Raw genomic sequence first — 27,909 nt, 5'->3', positions numbered from 1 at the left:
GACAAGTGGAAGCAGACAAAAACAACAAGCACGCATGCTACAAACTTTACCCGAGTCATTTAGACAGCCGTTAGCACAGGATTCTCCTTATGGGGACCTGATATGTTTAATATGCTGCTGAGAATATAGCCCAGAAGAAGAGTATAGTAGAGCTTTTATTTTGAAAGAGCCATTTCTCTGTAATAAACTCTCTTTTCCAAAGATGAGTGATTCCTCCATCAGATAGATTTATTTATTTATTACTTTGTTGTTTCAGCAACATTAAATTTTAAAAACTGTACTTTTGAGTTAAAATATATATTTATAATTTTAATAAATGACAAATGAAAAAAGCATGAACATCTTTTTGTATCGAAAAAATATCGAACCGTGAATTTTGTGTATCGTTGCAGCCCTAATAAATCGGTGAGTAATAGTGAAGTACTGTAAGGTTTTCCACCTTATTACGAGATGGTAATAATAACAAGTTATTGCACAAATCCTAGTGCTAGTCCTGAGAGGGAGGTGATCCTCATCAACAAGTGAAATATTGTATCAACAGCAGTCAACACTGGAGGCAACAGTGTACAAACAAACATTAGTACTCAGTATAATCTGTACACATATATAGTTTTTAATAACTTCACTCTGAACTGTAACCTGGTTAATTTTTTTTTTTTTTTGTGTCCCTTTTGGATCTTTAGCATCAGAATTGTTGTCTTAAGGCCAAGAAAGATGCCAAGCGGATTTATTTTACCAAGTGGATCATCATGGCCTTGCCATATTGGTCCATTTGATTGACCTTTATTATAATTATGAATTTATTTTATTTTCAGTTGCTACAAACGGGACAGACATGACTGGGGGATAGGACAGGGAGAAAGAATGAAAGAAAGAGAGGGAGAGAAAGAAAACCAAAGGGGAGAAGAGACGGTGAGAAAGGGGGGAAGAAAGAAAGAAAAACAAACAAAAAAAACAAAACACCTGGGTCACCTGTATGGAGAAAAAAAACAGAAGAGAAAGCAAACAACAAAGAGCAACATAATTAAAAAAACGGCACCATCACAATAAACTAGCTAGCAGTAGATATCAGTAGATTCTAAATAATAAACGATATTGTGCAGCACGTAAGATAGACAGCGCACAATGTGCTTTGAGGCAGCAGCCAAGAAAGCTGTAGTCCGCGTCTGTGAATACCCATGTGTGCACCTGTGTGCATACCTGTGTGGATCAGCATGCTTGCATTCCAAAGGTTTCTCCATGTAACGATCTGCTAGGGAGTGTGGGGGGGCCACAGCCCCGTCCTCCAGGGTATGAAGCAGGTATGGAGGAGATCAAAACTCCAGACATCCAGAGGCCCCAGAGTACAAGGACCCGAGGAGGACCACCAAAGGGTGGTAACCTGGTTAATAATTATATATTTGTTAATGATACCAGTGCATAATGTTACATGTGTGAGAGCCAAACCATCCTCAGAATCAGCCTGACATATGAATGAGAACGTGACATAGGGGGGGGGCGGAGCAGCGGCATTGTCTTCACGCACTCGGGGAACGTACCCGAGCACTTTGACCCCGCTGCTGCCCGTCAGGCCTTTCTCCACCTCTGCGCTCCGTCCTGGACAAACCTGCATCAAAGAGAGGATGATTGAAGATAATCTGGTATCCTATCATGTTGAGTAAGATACTTTGTGACACTGTGGAAGAAAATGAAATGCACGTGAAAAGAAACAAAGAGACATAAATGATGTTTAAACAGGAATAAAAGCCCCCGGCTCAGTGTGGGAATTGTCTCTAAAAGGGACGTATCTGCTCTCATAAGAGGTGTGTGTGTGTGTGTGTGTGTGTGTGTGTGTGTGTGTGTGTGTGTGTGTGTGCGTGTGTGTGTGTGTGTGTGTGCGTGTGTGTGTGTGTGTGTGTGTGTGCATGTGTGTGTGTGTGTGTGTGTGTGTGTGTGCATGTGTGTGTGTGCGTGTGTGTGTGTGTGTGCATGTGTGTGTGTGTGTGTGCGTGTGTGTGTGTGTGCGTGTGTGTGCGTGTGCGTGTGCGTGTGCGTGTGTGTGTGTGTGTGTGCGTGTGTGTGTGCGTGTGTGTGTGTGTGTGTGTGTGTGTGTATGGAGGCTCTGAAGCTGCATTTCACAAAGCGCAGTAATTCGTCATCACACTGCCTCCATTTTCAAAGCTTTTCTTCTCAGCAGAAGATAACGTGCTGCTTGCTTTCCACACAGATGCTGTCCAGCTCAGCATCGTTGCAATCACAGCTCGCTCGTCTACAGCTCGACATCACAAAGCTTCTAACACCATTTTGTCACCAAATGTAAATTTTATTTTTTAAAAGTCACATCTGATTATTTGCATATTACAAGTCTTTTTGTGTGTTTTCATTAATATTACGGTTAGACAACAGCTGTGAAGTTGGTCAAGCATGTAGAATAATATTAAGATTTACAAGCACAACCTCCCCCAGCCCAGTGTTATGAACGAGCATATGAATTTTACGAAGGCTGTGAAGTTCTCACAGCAGCTCACACTTTAGGTCCAATAGACAGACGTGGCTCTGCTTTTCAGACGGGCTTAAATGCAAAGCTTTTTTGATAAAGCTTATAGTCGGGTCTGGGTGAGGTAACCCTGAACCAGTCTATATTAATACTGCTGTGGGCTCCGGCTGGAGGACTTCCCATGATGCACAGAGCTCTTCTCCTCCACATCCTGCTTTTATATGCCACTATTGCACGCTACCAGCTTTCGTCTTCCCTCTCCTGAGGTTGTATTTTGTCCTGTTTGTTGTTCTTGACATTTCCATGCTACTCGTTGCTCCTCTTTAATAACGTAGGTCTTTACCTTACAATCTAAAGTGCCCTGAAGTTACTGTCGCTGTGCTGCCCTCTCCAAAGTAGAATTAAATAACACGGCGTGCCATTTAATACTTTGTTTTCCACACCTTGACCTTGAATTTAACCCGAAGCTCTTTGTATGTCATTTAAAACCAGAGAACTGCTGTGCTTTTTATACACAGTCTGCGATGTGTTCAATGACATTCAAGCCTCCGCTCTGTGCAGAAGGCCGATCATTAATTTGTTGAAACAGGACATCAGCTCTCTCCTCAGGTGAGATTATAATGACGCTGACTTCAAAGCTCTGATGTAAATCCTCTCTGGCTCTGGGCTCAAACCCCAGCTGTCTAAATGCAGGCATCGGTTTTTCACATGACAGTGAATAAAACAAGATTCAGAGGTCCAGCGTACTTTGATTGAAACATATAAAAACAAAGCGATGTTTCCCAAAATCACAGCGGCTGATACGGTGAGTCCATCAGTCCAGTCAGCTGTGACGTGAGCTTACGTGTCCTAAAAACACACGTCAGCCTGGCTGATGGTGACATCATACACTTTATATCTGAGAGCTTATTTTTCTCTTTGGCGGTTAAAAGCTTGCTGCTTGTCCTGCCGCTGATAATTACTGTTGACTTTACAGTTGTGACATTTCAGCTGTTTACAGTGGGACTGCATGGCGCTCATATCCTGCACAGCATGAGGGTGAACGGAGATAACGTGTCGTGGTTCTCGGTCCTTTTGACCCAGCATTTAGAGTTTCTTGTGTTTCTTGATATTCTGTATTTGGTTTATGTTCATCTTAGTCTGTTTTGACTTTCTTACACTCCCTGTTTAGTTCCTTGATCATTAGCTTCCTCCTTGTGTCTTTGTCCTCTGTGTGTCTGTGTTTCATTCTATGTTCCCCATCATGTCTCCTCTCGTCTTCCCTCGCTCCCTCTCGTCTGGCTTTCCTCCACTACTCTCACGTTTCAGTCCTGAGTTCCTTTGTTTCCTGTTTTATTGTGAAAGTCTTGCGTTCCTTATTCAGTGTGTTTAGTTTTGTTCCCCTGGTCTCGTTGTGTTCGTTGGGGCTAATTCGGCTCAGCTGTGTTCCCCATCTGTTCCCTCGTGTTTAAGCGCTCTCTCCCTCGTTCCCCGCCGTGCGTTCTGCCTCCCCACCTGTTTAGTTTCATGTATATTTCAGTTTTAGTTAGTTCTGTGTTTCTGCTCCATTCCTGCCTGCTTCACACGGCTAATTCATGACATCAACCCGTGTGAAGCCTGGTCCAGTCACGCCTTCGCTCTGAGCCAGTCCTGAGTAACACAGCTCTGCATCCTATCACTATCGCTGAGCCTCTTTGAGGAAACTCATTTCTGCTGCCCATCTTATTCTTCAGTCACTACCCACAGTATTTGCCCTCTTCAGTTCAATTCAGGCTTATTTACACGGCAGCAACAACAGTTGCCTCGAGGTTGTAAGATAAAGATGTTCTTTCTCTCTGTTCTCTGTTTATTGTCACACTTACATCATTCAGATCATCAAACACATTTTAATATTAGACAAAGATAAACTGAGTAAATACAAAATTCAGCTTTTTAATTATTATTTAATCAACTAATGGAAAAAGTTACCTGGCTGTGTGAAAAGGTGATTGTCCCCTAAACCTGTTGTTGTGCAGTTATGGGAAAACCTTTCAAATCAAACTGATGTTGCTGTGGAGTTCTGGTCCACTCTTCTTTGCATAGTTGTTTGAAGTCAGCCGCATTGGAGGGTTTTCCAACATGTTTAACATCATCCAGTATCTCAAATCCTCACACTGATTCTGGTTTGTTTTTAAAACCATTCAGAGGTGAACTTGCTGCTCTGGGATCAGTGTCCTGACTCTCCAGCTTCAGCTCATGAACCGATGATTCGGATATTTTCTGACAGAGAGCAGAATTTATGGTTCCATCAATTACAGCGAGTCGCTTCATATTTCAGGTTCCCTCTGAGATGATTAAAGAGTGGTTGTGGTTTTGTGGTTTGTGCATCATCGTAACCGTCGCTCTGTGACGCGATGGACTCAGCTTCTCTGGTTAGTCTGAGATCACACTGATCACGCAGCTTTCTGCAGTGACTGAAAGACAACATCTGCTTCTGTCATTAGACAGGATGTGGATCAAAGTCCATTTAACTATATTAACTATAACTTTGTTGTGCTCAGCTGGCACAGGCAGGAACCATAAATATGTATGTAGCTGTTGTTGTTTGTAGAGGAAAAAACAGACAACACAATGATTATTGGTGCTCTGCAGCTCATAAAACAGATTAAAACCAGCTGGAACAACATGAAGCCGCTGCTAACCTAATGTCCCAAAATGTGCTGTTTCTGGAGAACCCCTGTAGACGCTGTTACCTCAAAGACTACAATCCTGGAATTAAACCTAAAAGCATTAAAATGGATATTAAATCAACAATACAAAAACCGTCGCGGTCCTCCCGGATATCTTGTGCTAATAATAACTGTGCGCTGTTTATTTATTGATTTATTTTATCTATTTGTATTCTATTAAGGTTGGACGGTAGCTGTGCGGGTGCTGTAATCGATGGGTGTGCGTCTCCCAGTCAGACTCACTGAACTGGACTCAGTTGTGTTTGTGGTGCTGATGCTTCTTGGAGCCTTTTATGCCTCGGCTAATATGATTTTCTGTGCAGTAGGACTATTTGTGCTTCGGGTTTTGTTGCTTTCTATATTGCGTATCACATTAAAAACTAATACAGATGTGTGGGAAGCAGCTGTGGGACACTAATGATATTATTTTTAGAAAACATTTAATTTAAGAATAACTCCAACAAAGAAAGAACCACACCTGCAGAAGGACAAGTAAAGAGATGCTCAGAGTAACAAATGATGTTCAAGTCCCTCTGGCAGAGATGCAGGGAGCTACAGCCCACGGGGATAGCTGGGTGGGCGATAATGTCTTCCCAGAGGCCCCACTGAGCCCAGCACCCGACTCCCCCATAGGAGAAAGGATAGGTTCAGTGCACGTACACAAACAAGTAGAGTTATTCACCCAAGAGACTCCCGAGCCATGCAGGTAAGACCACACGTGTATCACTTCAATTTATCATTCTCACAGGGCAGGCTTTGCACACACGGTGTAGCTGTGCTAGATCAGCTGATATGAAGCACGGCCAGACACGAGCAGCTCGGCGAAACAGCAAACGTGCCAAACGGGGATTAGGTCATCGTGGCTTACAGCAAGTATAAACAAATGCATAGTTTTGGTATGCGTCCATGCAACGTTTGTCTCGGTCCTGAAAGTCACAGTGTGACAATTTATTCTAAACATTATAGAAATAAATCTGAACTTTATTTGTTGGTGAAGTCATTTCAGACCAATTCACCACACTGATTCAAGAGTTCTCCTCACACTGTTGCTGCAGACACACAAATGTTAGCCTGTTTTATTTAATGTATTCATCTTATTGTTTATATATCCAGGAAACGTGAGGGTTTCTTCGTCAGCGAGCATTCAGCTACACGTGGAAACGTTTAGAAAAAAGGAATAAATACGGATAAAATGAGTCTATTAAAAAGACGTTTGCTGTATTTTTAACGGTGAGTTATATTTATTAAACGTCTGTGCAATGAGAGATATATTATAGACGTGTACAACAAAGCATTGCTGAAGACTCCCCCCACGTTACACATCACAGTTACTCTGAGTTAAGCTGAGCTTCCTGCACACTTACAGTCTGATTGCAGCGCGAGTGTTCAGGAGAAGGAGAAAATTGTAGAGTTCACCACTTTTGAGGAGTGGAGACATTATTTCTATTTTTATTGCACAAAAGGACGAGAGCATGATGGTTCCTGGGCAGAAACAACTCTCCTGCTGCTGGACCCAGAATCGAATTAACGCCGAGCGTTTGCCGGCACTCAAAGCTCGAACCTGAGACTGAGCAGTGGACTCACAACATTTTCTTTACAGGCTGGTTTTGCACACTTGTGTTATATTGTTAGCTGCTAATTATGTGACTCTCAGGCCATGGTGTCATGGTCCTGGGTCGTGCGACCCAGTGTTTTGAGTTTTAGTCTATTTTGATGTTTATTGTTTGTTTAGGTTCATTAAGTTATTCCAGCTCATCTGTAATTATATCACCCTTGTGTTAGGTCTCCCTTGCCCTTCATGTGTTTATGTCTGTGTGTCTTATGTTGCCATGTTGCCGTTTCTGTCATCTTCCCCTGTACTCTGTCTCCCTGGTTCGTGCGTCTACCTGTCATGAGTCATGTCTGCGTGGTTATGTCTGATCTCCATGTTTCCTGTTTTACTTTGAAAGTCTGTATTCAATGTCAGTGTATTCAGTTTCACTTCTCCTGTCCTGTCTTTAGGTTCATGTGTGTCAGCTGTGCTCCCATGTGTGGCCACTTCCCCTGATCATCCCTCATGTGTATTTAGTCTCTGTGTTTCATGCAGTCTGTGTCACGTCGTCTGTGTCCCCGCCTCCATGGTTTCACGGTCAGTCTTTGCAGTTATCACCATAGTCTCTGAGTCTTCTTAGTTTGTCACAGTACTAGTTTTCCCAGTTTAGTTATAGTCTAGTCTAGTGTTTGTACACTTTGTCTTCAGCCATAATAAAGGCTCGCTTTCTGTTAAGTTCACTCCCGTCTACTCACTTGTGTGCGCACCTGGGTCCATCACACACACCACCACACGGCCTGTCTCCGCAGACATGTTGTGGTGTTAACAGCAAATACGTAAGGTAATCAGTTTAAAAAGAGAAAAAGCCGAGCTCGTGTACAACACCCGCATAAATGGAAGGGCAGCATCTGGAGTACAAATGTGTGCCAAACCAAAGATGCAGCTCAGGCTGCTGCGGGAGATACAGCAGGAGCTGAAAGCTACGCTTTATTTTACCGGTGCTGGAAATGTTTTGCTTACTCAGCAGGAGTTCCTGCTTTTACAGGTTGAAGTACATCCCAGCAAAGTTCGGATTTCATTGCCAACCTCACGGGAATGTTGCAATTATCTGAACAAGAAAATTCAAGTTTCCAGAACTCTTTTCATTCAAAGTTCACATAAAGAGTCTCCAATATTTGGAGTTTTCATTTGTTTTTAACAGTGATGCATTACTTTAAAACAAACGTTATTATATGTAATACTTTGTGTTGGGGCTGTTAACAGTGCCAACACTACAGGGAGTGCAGAATTATTAGGCAAATGAGTATTTTGTCCACATCATCCTCTTCATGCATGTTGTCTTACTCCAAGCTGTATAGGCTCGAAAGCCTACTACCAATTAAGCATATTAGGTGATGTGCATCTCTGTAATGAGAAGGGGTGTGGTCTAATGACATCAACACCCTATATCAGGTGGGCATAATTATTAGGCAACGTCCTTTCCTTTGGCAAAATGGGTCAAAAGAAGAACTTGACAGGCTCAGAAAAGTCAAAAATAGTGAGATATCTTGCAGAGGGATGCAGCAGTTTCAAAATTGCAAAGCTTCTGAAGCGTGATCATCGAACAATCAAGCGTTTCATTCAAAATAGTCAACAGGGTCGCAAGAAGCGTGTGGAAAAACCAAGGAGCAAAATAACTGCCCATGAACTGAGAAAAGTCAAGCGTGCAGCTGCCAAGATGCCACTTGCCACCAGTTTGGCCATATTTCAGAGCTGCAACATCACTGGAGTGCCCAAAAGCACAAGGTGTGCAATACTCAGAGACATGGCCAAGGTAAGAAAGGCTGAAAGACGACCACCACTGAACAAGACACACAAGCTGAAACGTCAAGACTGGGCCAAGAAATATCTCAAGACTGGTTTTTCTAAGGTTTTATGGACTGATGAAATGAGAGTGAGTCTTGATGGGCCAGATGGATGGGCCCGTGGCTGGATTGGTAAAGGGCAGAGAGCTCCAGTCCCACTCAGACGCCAGCAAGGTGGAGGTGGAGTACTGGTTTGGGCTGGTATCATCAAAGATGAGCTTGTGGGGCCTTTTCGGGTTGAGGATGGAGTCAAGCTCAACTCCCAGTCCTACTGCCAGTTTCTGGAAGACACCTTCTTCAAGCAGTGGTACAGGAAGAAGTCTGCATCCTTCAAGAAAAACATGATGTTCATGCAGGACAATGCTCCATCACACGCGTCCAAGTACTCCACAGCGTGGCTGCAAGAAAGGGTATAAAAGAAGAAAAACTAATGACATGGCCTCCTTGTTCACCTGATCTGAACCCCATTGAGAACCTGTGGTCCATCATCAAATGTGAGATTTACAAGGAGGGAAAACAGTACACCTCTCTGAACAGTGTCTGGGAGGCTGTGGTTGCTGCTGCACGCAATGTTGATGGTGAACAGATCAAAACACTGACAGAATCCATGGATGGCAGGCTTTTGAGTGTCCTTGCAAAGAAAGGTGGCTATATTGGTCGCTGATTTGTTTTTGTTTTGTTTTTGAATGTCAGAAATGTATATTTGTGAATGTGGAGATGTTATATTGGTGTCACTGGTAAAAATAAATCATTGAAATGGGTATATATTTGTTTTTTGTTAAGTTGCCTAATAATTCTGCACAGTAATAGTCACCTGCACACACAGATATCCCCCTAAAATAGCTAAAACTAAAAACAAACTAAAAACTACTTCCAAAAACATTCAGCTTTGATATTAATGAGTTTTTTGGGTTCATTGAGAACATGGTTGTTGTTCAATAATAACATTATTCCTCAAAAATACAACTTGCCTAATAATTCTGCACTCCCTGTACAGACTGGTGCTGAGTACGACTGACTGAGCACATTTTAAAATCATGATTCGCTGGAAGGTCGACACCAAGGTCAGCAGAGTCTCTGCCGTCTGGATTTTAATACACAGCCTGACAAGATTAATAAGTCACAGTTATTAGTTTTGAACCACGAAGTTCCGTTTACACAGAGATGACCACAGTTTGATTAAAAGTAACGAGATTAACGTCATTAAAATTACAGGTGAGCACATGAACTTTGGGGAAAATCGAGGCAGTTAAAAGCTGCAGGCTAATAACGGGCTGGTTCCTTCTGCAGGGTTTAGGTGAAGCTGCAGGTAAAGCATGTCTAAGCTGCCTGATTTTTTACTCATCCTCAAAATGCTGCAATCGCCGCACCTCTAAATATGACTCGCAAGGGCACGAACTCAGGTAGCACCAGATCAAAAGCCCAGATTTAGATTAAATCAGCTGATGATGAATTTACAAGGAAAGCAATTTAAAAGGGCCTTAAGAGTTCAGCTTTTGTTTAACATCGGGGAGCGCGCAGACAGTTCAGTGCCAAACCCGAGGGACTGGATGTCTGACAGTCTTCATTTGCTTTGGATCGTCAAATTTGCTCTCATGCTTTAGATTTTAAAAGCTTTACTGGCATGGAGCGGGACTATAAAGTTCACTTCACTATATTAAAATCAAACATTATAAAGCCTGCTTCATGCACCAATTGAAACATAACAAATTCACCCTGGCATCAAGCCGTGTATTACCTTTAAATGAGGGACAATAGTTGGTCATGTGGTGCTTTTTGTGTTCTCGTATGCTGGCAGGTCCTGCTGTGTGCAAACGCAAACGCAGCACAAATCACTGACAATGAGACGTCATACAGTCACATCCATGCAAGACAAATCCACTGGGGGGTGAATGGCGACCTTTGAACCCAAAGCTCCGCCTGGCTTACAACTGTCGCCATCAGCAAGAAACCCGACAGCGCACGCATCACTGCATGGGCTTCCTGCACCACCCGTAAAAGAAACACGTGTTTAGATGGATGTGGTGTTAAACTATTAGTGTGGAGCAGATATTTATTTTAGCTTGTAGGCTTTTATTAGCCAACGTGTAGTCCTGCTGAGCTTGTGACGCACGCAGTGGGTTTGAAGTCTGGGCGCCAATGATCCTTACAAACTCCGTTCCATTGAAGAGAGCGTTTTAACCAAACGCCATATCTTACAAAATGTCGAGATTTTCTAATACGGGGAAATGCGAAGCAGTTAAAGCAAATGGAGGGTGATCAGTGTGTGCCTTATCTACCTCATACTGCAGAGTTATTCTTAAATTTCTCTTGTTTTCACTTCAGTGCTGCCGACTCACAAATCCTCTGCTCTCTCCGTCTTCTGTTGCCAGACACAGCTGAAGCCGTGTCTCGCCAATTAGAGGGATAGGAGACTCGGAAAGCCTGAGCATGTCTCTCCACATTTCAGTAATAGCGTGGATATGCCAGTGGTTAGGGAAGGGATGTCATATAAAGTACAGTCTGCCAAGAAAATATGTGCAGTGCTGGAAACATAATGATCAATAATTTGCACAGTGCCATCTGCAGATGATTGCAGTCAAAATAACCTATGTGTAAAGACACCATCACCGGACAGGCCGGCTCGCCATCAATCATCGGCATCCAAAGCTTTTTATGATGGCAGCCGCTCACATCATGCTGTCGGCAGCGACTGGAAATCACATGTTTGTTCAGACGATTAGAAATCTGCACCTACTGAACACTTTATATTTACAGCAGGGCAGCTCGACCAGGCTGACTTTTAACCACGCTGTATTTGGTTAGGCAGCACTCGTTAATGATGTTCGTTCCTCTTTAAATAAATTAAAGCTCGTCTTTACCTTTGCAGTTTGATTCCATTCTGTGGCATCATCATCCTCACTGCACTGGTTTATATACCAGTGATCACAACATCCTCCACAGGGCACCAGGACCACATCTCCACCTTTGGCCAACTGGGAATCACACATGAACGTAACATGCATGGCTTTGGGAGGAAAATGAACACAGGCAGAGAGACAACATGCAAACCCCACACAGGAAGGTTCTAGCCAATCAGAACTCTTCAGTATGAAGTACTGAACGACTGCGCCATTTAGCAGCTTTTATTATTTCTATTTCTCAGGAGATGAGAAAAAGAAATAATGCCCTTTCCTCTCCTCTCTCCCTTCACACCCCAGTGACCGCCCCTCGCTGAACCTGGTTCTGTTCTTGGTTTCTTCCTGTTAAAAGAGAGATTTTTCCTTCCTGCTGTCACCCAGAGCTTGTTCTTAGAGGTGCATCTGATCGCCGGGTCTTTACCTGACAGTGTGAAGCACCTTGAGGTTACTATGATTGGACACAATAAGGGAAACACTTTACAGAACGTAAGCACAGGCTGCCCACGTCTTATTCACGGGTCGTGTTATAAAATGTTACCAAAGCTCTTTTAGTAACAGTTTGTTTGTGACGGACTGTGGCTGCATCTGCACCTTTATAATGAAGTCACCTGCACCCATATGGAAAAGAAATAGTAAAAACGTATAAAAGACTTAAATAACATGTGGCCTACTTCATACAGTGAATCATAGAAGCCTTATATGATTTACTCATGAAAGTGGCCACTTTCTCATTACTTCATGTATTGTTTTAGTATCCAAAACATACAAGTTTCATTTATATAATTTTTCAAAGGGTCTTATATGTGTTTTCACTCTTGTATGCTTTTCATACAAGTTTCACACAGGACAGATACAAACTTTATAAGATTCATATAGATCTTTTCCATGTGGGCAGTCATTTGAATAATACTTGTGAGGTGAAATTAGGAACAGAGGTTGTTGCACACTGTTTTAAAGTGTAATGTGATTACAGTAGCCCCAACAGACGTGATGAAAGTATCTCAATTTATCTTTCAGACTATAGTTTTGAATTCTCCTGACTGACTCTAATGAAAATGAAACCAAGGACAGCACAGCCACTTAGGACGTATGTGCTTTCATCTGGTCAGTGGGTGAGGCAGAGGTTTAGAAGACACACTGTGGCTAACTGACCGCCACTTAGTGTGCTACGAGCTGTGACGCTGAGTGGGTAGTCAGACGCCAGAAGCTTCTGTGGGTCTCTTCTTCTGCAGTAGGATGAAAAAAAAAAAGTCTGGACAAGCAGTGATAGTTGCAAGAAGTGCATTCATTGCGAGCTAGCATGTGTGCTAACACACAGAGGAGAGCAGGTCATCTACTAATTGGAAGGGAGGTGGTTTGATCCCTGGCTGCTCCCGTCTGCATGCCAAAGCATCCTCGGGCATCCATCAGTGAGTGAATGTTAGAAAGCACTGAGGCACAGAAAACATTAGTGTGTGAGTGGATGACTGAGTGCTGTATGAGCAAGGAACTGGACTGCTGTTACAGCCTTCTGTTTTGAAATGACATGTAATACAAATTGTAGACATTTCCCTCTTGAAAATGTCATTTCCAACGATATTATGGTACAAGGATGCAGTCAGTTTCAATATTAATGCTCTCGAGTCCTTTTCATAAATCAGGAATTTAAATGTCACGAAGTTTCCCAAAGTTTAAGCAGATGTTTCATGCATCACTTTCACCTGGACTATCAGGATGTTTGTTTGCACTATGGGCTCAAATTGTGGTCATAAATATTTTGTACTTGTAAATCAGTTTTGTATGTGTAAAAAGAATTTGTGTGTGAAAATACGTGTGAAACTCTGCAAGTTACAAGTACGAATTTTGACCCTGTTTTTCTTCCTTTCAGCTGATTGGTCAATGTCATGTCAATCACAAATGTAACTATCCAATCAGAGAACAGATGGGTTTGGCTGTTTGAGGGGCGCTTTTTTTGAACTGCAGGTCCTTGAAGGGTGATACAGTTTGAAGCTGGAGGATCTCTATATAAATATCCAATAGCAGCTAGGTCCCCAAACTTTCAGTAGCTGTTGAAAGGATAAAGTTGTGGTATATCAGTGGTTAGAAATACATTATTACTTTAGGATTAGTGTAACTCAAAGTCAGGGCTGACCTGGGACCATTGCTGTGAGTCACAGTGCGCAGCATAAAGGTCCTTTCACATCGGACCAGGATGTGCTGCTAATTTGTGATTGACGTGAGATCGGCCAATCAGATGAAAGGAAGAAAAATAGGGTCAAAATTTGTACTTGTAACTTGAAACTTGAGGGCAGAGTTTCACACACAAATCTTTTTTACGCTTACAAATCCTGATTTACAAGCACAGAATATTTATGACCACAGTTTGAGCCCATACCACTGCAAAAAACTGAGTCATAACTGAGACTTGAGAGTAATTTTGTAAGAGTATTTATGTTTTTTAAAAGAACTACATGGCATAAATTTAACATGAGTAAAACTGTGCTTACTGAAACATGTCTAAAGCATGATGCCAGGGAGACGCTGGTGAGGAATCAGCAGTTTGTCGCACACTGTGCTGCAACAGTGATTCTCTTTGTTCAAGACAACCAGCAAAAGGAAGTGTAATCCAACGCTGACGCTCACTTCCTTTGTGGCTTCAGCCGTCTCTGTGCTGAAACTACAGCATGTTTTGACACAAAGTGCCACTATAACAATTAATATTTGAGAGTCACATATAATGACCTTGGGTAAGAGAAGACAAATGAGGCGTAGCATAGGTTGACAAAAGCCTCCTGTTTCCACATCAGTTACTTTCATATCTGGTAACAATAATGACAAAAGGATTGAAGCCTCGATGGAAAAAGCCTCGCTGTCTTACTGTAGCTCCTTGTCATTCTCCTCGAGTGCTGTGGGCAGGGCCGCCCTCTCTGCTGGGATAAGGTTATCTTGAATGGAAGAAACCCTCGGAGAAGCAGTATTGATCCAGCCCACAATTTCACACAAAGCTCTGCATTCACCATAAAAATGTTGGCAAGAATAATGTCGTTGCTTCTCATTTGGGGCTTAACACAAAATTTTCAGGAGAAGCTGCTCAATGACTTTCCTTGTTTCCTATTCAGGCTCCATCATAAATGTCATCATATGCAAAGCAGGATTTCTGAATGCCCGGCTGCATGCACCAAGCTCAGAGGGCTGAACCCAGCGTCTTGCATTTCACATGATGATCACCTGCGCTGGCTTTTCCCGTCTACAGCAACTTATGACAGTAAGCAGTTTGAGCTGCAAACCAACCACCGCCTGGTGTTGAGATTTGTCTACGTTTACTTTTACTTGTTTCTTGCATGCTTGGTGTGCACTGTCAGCCTGCTGAGTGGCGAACCCCTTTGATGGACATTCATGGACTAATATGAAAAGTGCAGAAACTGTTATTCTCCTAAAGACAAAATCTTCTGAGTTTAGTATCTTCAAACCTTTTATATTTGTAGTTTTTCCTCACAGCAAAATACCTGCAAACACATTTTTATGAGCCTCATGTGCATAAAGCATTTAACACGCAGTGCTACTATAAATAAATGAAAAACACTGAGCTACAGCATGGAAACTACAAACTTTAGACATCTTAGTAAACATTTAGATCAAGAGGATAATAAATCCAAGAAACAGCAAAAAAAGAAAAGATATCTGATAAATAAAATCACAAAAATAAAATGCTGTCTTTAAAGCGGAGCTGATTTGCTTTCCTTCATCCATAACTGAATCCCACTTTAGGCTGCGTGTGAATACCTGACACTCTCACCAAGCTCAACATTACTATTCAAGGATTTACCCATCGTGACGAATCCAGGAATTTTATATAGGAGGCTGCTCGCCCTGACCTTCGAATGTCACCGATGTATTCATCAATTTCAAAGGAACGAGCACAAAGGATGACATTAACATCTGTTGGGTCAGAGATCGCACCTTAGAGCATACTGCAGACTCTGATTTCCTTCACATGTGTTTAATTGAGATAATCTGATCAGGTGCATAAAACCAAGGTCAGCGAGAACGAAGTGGGGCTCGAGGTGTGCGCACCACAGGCTCGTCCAGTAATGAAGCGGTAAAAACATGTTTGTCCGTGTTATTGAAGGATGTGTTGTCGCTATAACAAACACATCCTCCATATACACATACAGATCAGAAATCTCATCATGCTGTCACATTGTTAGAACTGGAAATAACTGCCTGCGTGGTGATGAGCAGGCGGTAAAGCTGCGAGACGTTTTCTAGCTGTCAGACAAATACAAGAGTGTCCTTGACCTGAACTGAATACAGAAGAAATGCTGTTTTCCAACCATATTTTCATTTTTCCACATTTACAACATCGTTTGACACAAAACATTCTATCAGGAAATAAACAAACTGCAAATATTTTGTTTATTAAATGGCAAACAAATTGTTTTTGTTTGAACCAAAATTCACTCATTTTTTTCAGAAATCTTCCTCTTTATGTTCAATCTAATGACGATGACGATTAAATAACACCAGCTAAGGTTTTTGTTTTTACACCTGTGAATGTTGGTTAAGTAGTTGAGTTTTAGGTGTTCATCCTCTATCTATCTAAAAACTATCTAAATAAAATGTAATATGTGAGCACAGAGAGAAAAAAATATTATATATATTATATTATACTATATATTATGCAATAATATTGTCTCTTGTGTGCTGTTGTGTTCAGATTGTGTTCCAGTTTCAGTAGCACATAAACTAAACAAGTAGATGTCACAAAAGTCACATCCTTTGCAATCTTCATATCACATCTAAAAATCGATGTTGTCGTGGTTGTGATTTGGATTACCAGTATAGAAACCAGTGTAGGACCATGCTGTCTGTGGTTCATTCCTGTAATTAGAAAGAAAAAATGTTCTAATGTTACTGTAACACTTCTATGTTCATTCAGAAGCATCTGTGATGCTGAAACTACACTGTGGACCAGACGGTCGCCATAATAACATCATTTAAGGAGACACGACTACCAAGAATTTTCACTACACATGTTTGCTGTAACTTTAGAGCAGAGCAGGAAATGAGGCTGAGGAAATGAACCCAGACTGACCGCGCTGCACTCAGCTGTTTGGATTATATAGAACTGAAGGTCATGTAAGTATAGCTGTGCTGTTTATAGAGCTTTGAGAAAGTCCTGCTGTTCACCAACTGTGATAAAAGTAACTACAAATGTGGCAACAGTTACTAGAGATAATTTGAAAAGGTGCTGATATCCTTTGTAAGGTTAATGATTGCTGATTATCTAATAAAATATCTAAAACATAAATGCACATTAGTCAACAGGGTCCAGCTCTTGTTTTAGATAAGAGATAGTTCAAGATATTGATCTTCACTTCTCAGTAGAACTAAATGTAATTAAGCTCCTCTCTAAATGCTGGATACAAATCAACTACTTGCTGAATATTGGATCCATTCTGACAGAATTTTTTTGTCCCCCACCCCCATTCAACCTTCAAACACCCCGATACTGAAGTATAATTTGAGGATATTGTTGATAACACCTTAATACTTCCTTCATTGACTGTGGGAGAATCCATTCACACCTTCAGATCCTTTTAAAATTACATTTTGTGTATTTTTATCATCGTCTTTGTGAAGAACATTATTTTCAGCTGAACGCAGATGAAATAACAGAATGTTTTGCTTTTATCAGTTCATGTGACCCAGCTGGTCAGTTAGAGAGTTAATGAGTGAGGGTCTAAATACCCGACTGTCCTTTTTTGCAGAAAGTAAGCAACGCTGGCCTTTGTGATGAATTGAAACCTCCATTGTCGAAAGAATCACTTGAACCAAGGTTACACTGTAAACCAGATGAGCTACAGCAGACCATGCGCTATTTGAACTGTTTTTCTAAAGGCTAATTTTGTTCTTCATTCCTCCACCATCAGTTCATGACTGTTCATAACAGATAAGTGTAAGCCAATGGAGCTGTGTTTCCTAAGAAGCCAGTAAGCGCGCCTAATCCTATTTTAAAGAGCTCAACTGGGAGAAGCTGGTTAATATCCACTTCAGCCAGAACCAAGGCCTGGAGGTGCTGGTGCTCCAGTAGACCCGGCAGATCTGGACCAGAGAGACAAAGTGTAGCTGAATGGCAAGATGCAGATGGTCTCACGGGCTGTTCAGCACGTGCCACGGTGGAGCTTCACTGGAGGCATCAACAGTCTAGTTGTAAATACATTATGTGTGGCCAACACTGGAGGCGAGGATAGGATCATGGAAGGCACAGATGTGGCAAAAATATAAAACTGCTCTTTAGGCAGAAGTGAGAAAGAAAGGACAAACAGCCAAGGCCAATTAGACTAAAACAGCTGGGGTGGCGGGTAAGAAAGTTTTAGGCTGCTTCTGATTAATAGCTATCAGCCCTCATCTGAATCCTGCCTATTAGAGAAAATGTTTTTATGAAGCAATGGTAAGCTATATAACAAAGATGGTGAACAAACATCATGGAGAAATGGCTCCAGTATGTGCTGGTTGAACAATGGGATGCCATCCCACAGCAGTGACCAGCATGAGGAGGGGCCAGGCTATTGTGGCTGTGTGTGGTTCTTCCACATGTCATTGAGGCCTCTGTTGGTTAAATGGATAAACTGGTAAATTCTCAAAAATACTCTTCTCTCCAGACGTCAAGCATCCCATCCAACAAATGATCCAAACAACAAAAACAAATTCAATAAGTGAATAAGTTGTTTTGCATTCACAGAGAAGATCTGGAGATTCTCATGAACTCAACTCTGCTCCTCAACCCACAAATGCATTTTCCCACAATGTGGCGCCATGAGAGTGGAAATAACCAGGCTTCCTACGGCATAAGATTTAGAGCCAAGAAGGATGGATGGATACACAGATAAATAGACGGATAGACGGATGGATAGATAATATTAGGGGTGCAACGATACACAAAATTCATGGTTCGGTTCGGTACTTTGGTGTCACGGTTCGATATTTTTTCGATACAAAAACAATGTTCATGCCTTTTTCATTTGTCATTTATTAAAATTATAAATATATATTTTAACTCAAAAGTACAGTTTTTATATTTAATGTTGCGGAAACAACAAAGTAATAAAAAAATAATCTATCTGATGGAGGAATCCCTCATCTTTGGAAAAGAGAGTTTATTACAGAGAAATGGCTCTTTCAAAATAAAAGCTCTACTATACGCTTCTTCTGGGCTATATTCTCAGCAGCATATTAAACATATCAGGTCCCCATAAGGAGAATCCTGTGCTAACGGCTGTCTAAATGACTCGGGTAAAGTTTGTAGCATGCTGCTTGTTGTTTTTGTCTGCTTCCACTTGTCTTTGCACTAGGATGATGTCGGAGTAAATGTGCAGTCATATTCGTTGTGTTCCCACTAGTGCTGTCAGCGTTAATCTGAAATGACGTTAACGCCACAACACGGCAAATCTCCGTTAACGAGCTACCGCGGATCGCCCCGTGCTTGGGGCTGGAACACGTTAACGAGCTAACTGCGCTAACACACTAGCTCCCACCCATGTAATTGAGCATTGCATGGCACATCCAACATACTGTTTTACTTTAGTCCATGACGCGCTTACCTTCAGGGTCATACGTCACATGAAGACCAAAATAGTTCCAAAGGCCAGATCTGAATGAGGGTGGGGGAGGTTCAATTCGCCATGTTGCAACGAGCTTAGCTTCTGTCTCGCTAGCTTGCCCTGCGCTCAGTGAATCTGCGTTTGACTACTCCGCCTAGGCTGCACTGTCGAGCGCAGATCCACTGAGCGCTCAACGCAGACAGCATCGTCAGAAGGAAAGTTGATAAAATAAATTAAAAAATTTGTATTGTTCCATACATATGCGTACTGAACCGAAAGCACTGTATATAAAAAACACCCAGCACGCCCCTTCAAGCTCGGGTCCTCTACCAGAGGCCTGGGAGCTTGAGGGTCCTGCGCAGTATCTTAGCTGTTCCCAGGACTGCGCTCTTCTGGACAGAGATCTCCGCTGTTGTTCCCGGGATCTGCTGGAGCCACTCGCCTAGCTTGGGAGTCACCGCACCTAGTGCTCCGATTACCACGGGGACCACTGAGGGGATATATATATATATATATATATATATATATATATATATATATATATATATATATATATATATATATGCAGTCAACTCCAAGCCCATAGCACAAGTCACCATCAAGTGCGGGATCTACCAAGGAGATGCTCTGTCCCCACTGCTGTTCTGCATAGGCCTGAACCCCCTCAGTGAGATCATTAACAAGACTGGCTACGGATACCGACTACGGAACGGAGCAGTTGTCAGCCACCTCCTGTACATGGATGACATCAAGCTGTATGCCAAGAGTGAACGAGACATCGATTCACTGATCCACACTACCAGGCTATACAGCAATGACATTGGAATGTCGTTCGGACTGGAGAAGTGTAGTCGGATGGTAACAAAGAGAGGGAAGGTAGTCAGAACTGAGGGGATTGAACTACCAGAAGGCAACATTACAGACATAGAGGACAGTTACAAGTACCTGGGGATCCCACAGGCGAATGGGAACCATGAAGAGGCCGCTAGAAAAGCTGCAACCACCAAGTACCTGCAGAGGGTCAGGCAAGTCCTGAGGAGTCAGCTGAATGGTAAGAACAAGATCCGGGCCATCAACACGTACGCCCTGCCCGTGATCAGGTACCCTGCTGGGGTAATAGGCTGGCCAAAGGAGGAGATAGAAGCCACTGACATAAAGACAAGAAAGCTCCTTACCATGCATGGAGGGTTTCACCCCAAGTCCAGCACCCTGTACGCTAAGCGGAAGGAAGGGGGCCGGGGACTGGTGAGTGTCAGCACCACAGTCCAGGATGAGACAACGAACATCCAAGAATACATTGGGAAGATGGCCCCAACTGACCGAGTGCTCAGTGAATACCTCAGGCAGCAGAAACCCAAGAAAGAGGAGGGAGACGAGGAACCATCATGGAAGGACAGGCCCCTGCACAGTATGTACCACCGGCAGATAGAGGAGGTGGCTGATATCCAGAAATCCTACCAGTGGCTGGACAAAGCTGGACTGAAAGACAGCACAGAGGCACTAATCATGGCAGCACAAGAACAAGCTCTGAGTACAAGATCCATAGAGGCTGGGGTCTATCACACCAGGCAAGACCCCAGGTGCAGGCTGTGTAAAGATGCCCCAGAGACAATCCAGCACATAACAGCAGGGTGCAAGATGCTAGCAGGCAAGGCATACATGGAACGCCATAACCAAGTGGCCGGCATAGTGTACAGGAACATCTGTGCCGAGTATAACCTGGAAGTCCCGAGGTCAAAATGGGAGATGCCCCCAAGGGTGGTGGAGAATGACCAAGCTAAGATCCTGTGGGACTTCCAGATACAGACGGACAAAATGGTGGTGGCTAACCAACCGGACATAGTGGTGGTAGACAAACAGAAGAAGACGGTCGTAGTGATCGATGTAGCGGTTCCCAATGACAGCAATATCAGGAAGAAGGAACACGAGAAGCTGGAGGAATACCAAGGGCTCAGAGAAGAGCTCGAGAGGATGTGGAGGGTGAAGGTAACGGTGGTCCCCGTGGTAATCGGAGCACTAGGTGCGGTGACTCCCAAGCTAGGCGAGTGGCTCCAGCAGATCCCGGGAACAACATCGGAGATCTCTGTCCAGAAGAGCGCAGTCCTGGGAACAGCTAAGATACTGCGCAGGACCCTCAAGCTCCCAGGCCTCTGGTAGAGGACCCGAGCTTGAAGGATAAACCGCCCGCAGGGGCGTGCTGGGTGTTTTTTTTTTAATATATATATATATATATATATATATATATATATATATATATATATATATATATATATATATATGTATGTATATATGCATGCATATATACAGTATATGCGATAGATGGATGGGTGGACAGACACTCATTTCAATTTAGAAAATAATAAAAAGAGCAGGCCAAAATATTTGCAGACCTTGTTACCACCCAAACTGCCGCCTCCTCTTATATCGCAATGAAAGAGCATTCCACTCTTTGCAGCGCACTCGTCTCATAACACACTGCAAGGAGTACATTTGCATATTTCAAGGGGTGACAATGTCATTTGCATAAATTTAATGAGTCTTTCAAAGGAAAAAACACTGGATACCTGCAGAAACAAGCTGACATTGTTCAAAGGCCTTTTTTCCCCTTATTACTGACAATATTGGCCTTGGCTTGCAGACAAAGCACTGTTACACAGATTGTCAGGAGGTTTGACATCTTTGTTATCAGAGAGGCTGTTTTCCTGGGAGGGAAAACGTGCACAGAAGATGGAATTTCATACCCGCTAAATGGGTGGCATAGATAGTTAGCATGATATTGATACAAGGACTTGTTTGCTGGGAGGAGCTGACAATCACCAGGCACTAATACCGGTGTGTCATGGCGACGGAAGTCTGCGGCATTTTGATGAAAGCAGTTCAACTGTCAGTAACAAAACGGGCAAACTAATTACCAGTGTAAGCTGATTTCCTGGTTCACGCTCCCAACAGCTGGGAACGTCTCCAAGCGCACGGCATGATTGTTAAACTAAGAAAAGGTACATGTTCTGGGTAGGTACACCAGAGACAGTGTAAATGAATGGGACTGAGTGTATGGAAATGAAATAAATGTTCCCCTCTTACTGGGAACAGCCCTGTGAATTTCAATGAGGAGACGATGGTCTCTGTGGCAGTGAAAGCGAGGATTAAAAACTCCGAACTTCTTCTCCGTCAATCACGCTCCTAATGTGAATCTATGGCGTGGTGCCGCACAGGCTAGCAGAGGCCTTTTGTCTTCATATTGCCAGATATGAGATCAAAGTCTATGCGATCACTTCAAAGATGACATTTGCAAAAAAATAAACATGGCAATACTTTGCCACGGTCATTTCAGCAACTCCCCGTTTGTGCCGCTGTGCTCGGCCGTGCATCGCTCTCTCTCCAGAGTCATTTATTAAATACTGATGAAACAATGGTGGCACATAAGCTCTCCTTTGTCAGGCCTAAGCTAAGTTAATTAATTAGCAATCCATGCCACAGTGCCAGGAGGTTGTTGATTGTATCATCCTAAGCCGTCATCCTGTGTAAATTGACTGAGATTGAGATCTAACAAGGCTTTGACCTGGATCCCTTCCTAACAACCTGATGTGTGAAACATTGATGAGGGGATTAAGCTGGAGGAGGCTAGAGGACATGTTATCTTCAGCTCCATTATGTGGCAGTGGTCAGACACGCACTGTGTGGAACTATGCTGTTGATGCGCAACCTTGAGGAGTGTGTCCTTTTAGCTTCATACAAAAAGTCTCCACTACACCGAGTCAAGCACGATAAAGACATGGCATGAATTTCAGATGTCAGTCCTAACTCTGACTTACACAGCGACTAGTGCTTTCTCTTTGTTCCCACAGCAATAATATCCTGAAATTATTCACACAGCAATTCAACATCTTTGAACCTGTTCAATTGGCATTCATTTGCAGTATGTGAGCAATAATATTCAGATGGCGTCTTTTGACCTGCTCGTTCTTTTAATGAGCAAAAAATGCATCTGGGTATCCTGCTACTGTGTCCTCAGTACAAAGAGTGACACTGGTGGTCACACCAAAGTGGTTTTTGAATTTCCACAGGCCGCCCACTGCTCTGAGGCGCGCTAACTGTTAGGTGAGCTGATCAGGCCCCGTGGGCCCTCAAAGAGGTTAGAAGACCACTCAGTCTCATTTCACATTAGCAAGAATAACGAGCACAGCAGCGGCATTCACATGCCAGTACACAGCTGGGTGAAGATCGGTGTGCACAGCATCGTGTGCTTTTAGAGCATCGTGCCACTCTGTACAGCCTCACAGCAGCTACACAACCAGCAAATAACAACAACAAGCATCACAGAGTAATACAAGTGCAATGATAGGTCATAATATTGTGTGATGCATTTGTTAGCAGATCATAAACCTGACATGAGTGAACTGGTGAAGTTAGAAATGTCCACAGTAAATGCATCTTCACCAGCCTCCACATCGTGAACGTTTGTGACATTTCATGAACCAAACAGTGAGAGAAATAATCCTCAGCAGATCAATAATGAGAGTAATTGTCAGCTGCAGTCCTAGAACGAAACACCTTTATTCAGCGTCAGTCGTGACCTTTCACTTCTTTTCCCAGTTGTGCCGTAATTACTGGCTCTCATAAATCCACATTCAGCTGGTTCTGTCGAGCGCTACAATTAAGTGCTGCAAAAATGTGGCACAAGATTGTGTTTTTGTTGCCTAGGAGAGGAAGTGTCCCTGATTTCAGTCACATGTTGAGTTTGTCCAGCGGTCTGACATTATCCATACGCCCTTGTGGATAACAGGAGGCAGACCTCTGCGATGAATATGGAGGAAACACTTAATAGAAGCTTCTACTGCCATTATTTAACAGGCTTTGCAGTCTTGCAGTATGCACTTACATTGTATTATTTTAGTCAGCATGTGATTAGCCTCCCATAGGCCCCAGAGTCTAGCTGAGCTGAAAATCCCCTGTGCTTCCCACAGAGACACATCAAACCGAACTGGGCCTGATTAAACAGCCTGCTTGAAACTTCAGAAAACAGCAAACAGTTTAACCTCACAGGAGTGATTCATACTGCTCCCCTTTTACACTGCTGCACACCGGGCACACCATCATGCTCAGTTTAAAGCACTGCCATGGCTCAATGGAAGCCGGGCAGTTACTGTATGGATAATTATCACCTTACAGCACCCGTGTAGCGTAATAGTACGACATCATCTTTGTGTTTTGGGACGAACAGTTTTAGCTTAATTTCACCTGATTTAATCAAGTTAGAAAAAATCCACAATGGCTTTATTCATAACCTCACAGTGGTTTATGAGCAGGATGAGAAATGGGTACGATATTAAGCAATAAACATGATTCCTGCATGCCTTTGGTTCACTGACAGACCATCTTGTGAGAGAGAGGAATGTGCCGCTGGACTCGCAGGTGCATCATTTTGACCAGACTATTTTGCTTCTTTACCAGAGATGAAAACGGGGGACAGATTTAACGGCGTGGCTTGTCTGGCTTCATGACATCCTACACTGCAAAAGCCGAGGATTTACAGAAGCACTTGTGACAAGGTTATTGTAGAAAACAAATTGAAGTCACGACACTGCTGAAAGCGCCCGGCCAACGGTCACGAAGAGATAATCCAGAGCTGGGAGGCTGCACTTTGGTGTCGGTCCTAAAACTGGATGATTTACATTTCATCACAGCGATGCCACTGATGCACTGCATATATGACTGATGTCTAACTATGCTGAAAGCATCCCACAGCATGATAATGGTAAACTGTTTCCAGATGTAGGACAGCTGGTTTCATCATTCTGTCATACTGACTGAATTCAGTCACTCAGGGCTGCTTTGATTTGATGTTTCACAGATCTTCATTCAGTCCTGGCACTGATGAAGGAGGCAGCAGTAATGAGCACGATTTATGCCATATGTGCAAGAGACTTGTAGAAATTACACTTGTCAGCACTGACAAGGACGCCGAGTGTAGTTACATTTTTGAGTGCCCTGTTCTTCCCGTCAGTGTCAATAAGAGCAGAGTGTGTGTGTGTGTGTGTGTGTGTGTGCGTGTGTGTGTGTGTGCGTTTGTGTGTGTGCGTGTGTGTGTGTGCGTGTGTGTGCGTGTGTGCGTGCGTGAGTGTGTGTGCGTGTGTGTGTGCGTGCGTGTGTGCGCGCGTGTGTGTGCGTGCGTGTGTGCGTGTGTGCGTGTGTGTGTGTGCGTGTGTGTGTGTGTGCGTGTGTGTGCGTTTGTGTGTGTGCGTGTGTGTGTGTGTGCGTTTGTGTGTGTGCGTGTGTGTGCGTGCGTGTGTGTGTGCGTGTGTGTGTGTGCGTGTGTGTGTGTGCGTGTGTGCGCGCGTGTGTGTGCGTGCGTGTGTGCGTGTGTGTGTGTGCGTGTGTGTGCGTTTGTGTGTGTGCGTTTGTGTGTGTGCGTGTGTGCGTGCGTGAGTGTGTGTGCGTGTGCATGTGTGCGTGTGTGTGTGCGCGCGTGTGTGTGCGTGCGTGCGTGCGTGTGTGTGCGCGTGTGTGTGCGTGCGTGTGTGTGCGTGCGTGCGTGCGTGTGTGCGTGCGTGCGTGTGTGTGCGCGTGTGTGTGCGTGTGTGTGTGTGTGTGCGTGTGTGTGTGTGTGTGCGTGTGTGTGTGTGTGCCTCCTCCACTTCTCACACAATCATGCTCAGAGAGAGATCCCTCCTCTCGATTGCAAATGGCAAGAATGCATCATGATCTTAATCTTATTCTATATCAGAGACTGTTGGTTAGAAATGAGAGTCATGCAGAGTTCACTGCTGTGCGTGCCTGTTTGTTAATACTGCTGCTTTACTGTAGTTAAGACTTGAGACCAAACTATGAGACTGTGATCAGGAGTTCATGAAGAAGGAACCAGAAGGCTAATCCAGACTTTACACCTTCAGCAGCTGAAAGCAGAAAGAGCTGAAAGGCTGAAGACGCTGTTGGACACGTCACAGCACCTGTACATTAAATATATAATGAATTTGTTTTTGTGTTGATCTTTGTTACTCGAGACATGTAAGTAAAGAAAGCGTGTCAGTGCTGACCAGCAGAAACATCCAAAGGTCTGTACATCTTATACTCAGGAGGGACTGAAGAAAGTACTTGTCAGGTTGTCAAAAAGCATCTAAAAGCTTCTCTTCTCGCACCCGGTCGACTCTGACAGGCAACATTTTGAACCTAACAATTTAGCGAGTACATCCATTTCACACAGATGAGAAATATGCACTATGGGAACTTTCCTCTCACGTTCTTTTACTTTCTTTTGTTTTGTATTCTTCACACTTCTAAAGCTCGTGAAAGCCTCTGAGAAAAGCTCTTCGCCTGTTTTGATGCCATTTATCTTGGCACGCGCTACAAGCTCTTCTTCCAGGCTGCTTTGCAGATGATTGCGTTCACACGCTTCACACAAGGTGGATTTCACTTCAGGCTTATTGCCCCTTTTGACCAGGTTCAGATGTGATTTTGTGGAGAGCAGCAAAGATGTGCAGCAGACACGTCATTAGGAGCCATTGCTGGCACTGCATTTACTCTAGTTATAGTTTATGGTACAGATTTAGCAAAGGGCTTGAAACATTCCCCTGATAGTTTGATGACATCACAACTGATGCAGCTGTAACGTACTGAGATCTGCTGACTGCAGACGCACTGACCTACAGGGGACTCGCTGTGACCTTTGAACTTGTTCTGGAAGCAGCCATATAGTAGCCAGTAGCCATGTTGAGACATGGTTGGTCGCAGCAGATGGCCCCGCCCCTCTCTGAGCCTGGTTCTGCTGGAGGTTTCTTCCTGTTAAAAGGGAGTTTTTCCTTCCCACTGTCGCCAAAGTGCTGCTCATAGGGGGTCATATGATTGTTGGGTTTTTCTCTGTATGTGTTATTGTAGAGCCAACTGCACAATATAAAGCACCTTGAGGCGACTGCTGTGTAAATAAAGTTGAATTGAATTAAATGGTCATCAACAATACTCAGGTTTGCTGTGTGATTTAAACAACAGTCAGCTGGTACTAAGGTGTGCCAAGCCGATATCTCTCACACGAACACACCACCACACTGCACTGCTGACACGGGGCAGGATGTCACGCTGATTATGCCACGATCTCATCCACCCGTCACAGCAGAAACTGAGACTCATCAGAACACAAACTTTTTCCCAGTCTCCTGTTGTTCAGTGAGCCTGTGTGAATTATAACCTCGGTTTCTTGTTCTTCGCTCACAGGAGTCACTCCCAGTGTGGCAGTGACTCCTGTGACTCCAGTGACTCAATTATTTGAGTTACAGTTTCCTTCCCATCAGCTCAAAGCAGTCTTTCCATGCTCCTCTGACCTTTGACATCATCAGGCATTTTCTCCCAGAGAACTGCTGCTCACTGGATGTTCTCTCTTTCAGAGTTTTCTCTACCAATTCCATTCTGGACAATTCCAGCAGATCAGCAGTTTCTGAACTCCTCAGTGGAGCCCATCTATCATCAACAACGACCAGAGTCGCTGAAATCACTTTTCCTCTCTATTCTGATGCACCTCTGATGAGTTAATGAACGGTTGAACAAGTGTATTTAATAAAGTGGCCAATGAAAATAAATTTTATATAAAGTAAGTACAATTACATATTCTAATAAAAACTTTTGTTCCTATTATGAGACACAATACTTAATAATTGAATTAAAAAACTTAAATTCTAAAATAACTATTAAAAGTGATTTTTTAAATTCAGTAGCTGAAGATTTCATTATATCAGCAGTGGTCAAAACACACTGCTGGCTGCAGGCTGATAGCTGAAACCTGTGAATGATCACAGCTCTGCACTGCAGCTCTGCAGTGTTAGCAACAGGTGAGTGGAAATGAGCTGCAGATTACACAGGCTCTATTTGCATGTGGATGAATGGCAGATTACTGAAGTGTG

General features: G+C 43.3%; 1 long non-coding RNA gene across 1 annotated transcript in view; it reads right to left on the bottom strand.

Annotated features, from left to right (window-relative positions):
* Nucleotides 1-1,492: 1,492 nt before the first annotated feature.
* Nucleotides 1,493-27,909, bottom strand: part of LOC145421187 (uncharacterized) — a 55,478-nt gene continuing 29,061 nt past the window's right edge. The window contains exon 3 of the long non-coding RNA XR_013902488.1: nucleotides 1,493-1,606. This is a non-coding gene — a long non-coding RNA (uncharacterized LOC145421187). The remainder of the gene's footprint in view (nucleotides 1,607-27,909) is intronic.

The sequence above is a fragment of the Astatotilapia calliptera genome, chromosome 16, assembly GCF_964374335.1.
Source record: "Astatotilapia calliptera chromosome 16, fAstCal68.1, whole genome shotgun sequence".
Lineage (NCBI taxonomy): Eukaryota > Metazoa > Chordata > Actinopteri > Cichliformes > Cichlidae > Astatotilapia > Astatotilapia calliptera.
The sequence above is the reverse complement of the archived record's forward strand: the minus strand, read 5'-3'. Positions and strand labels throughout refer to the sequence as shown.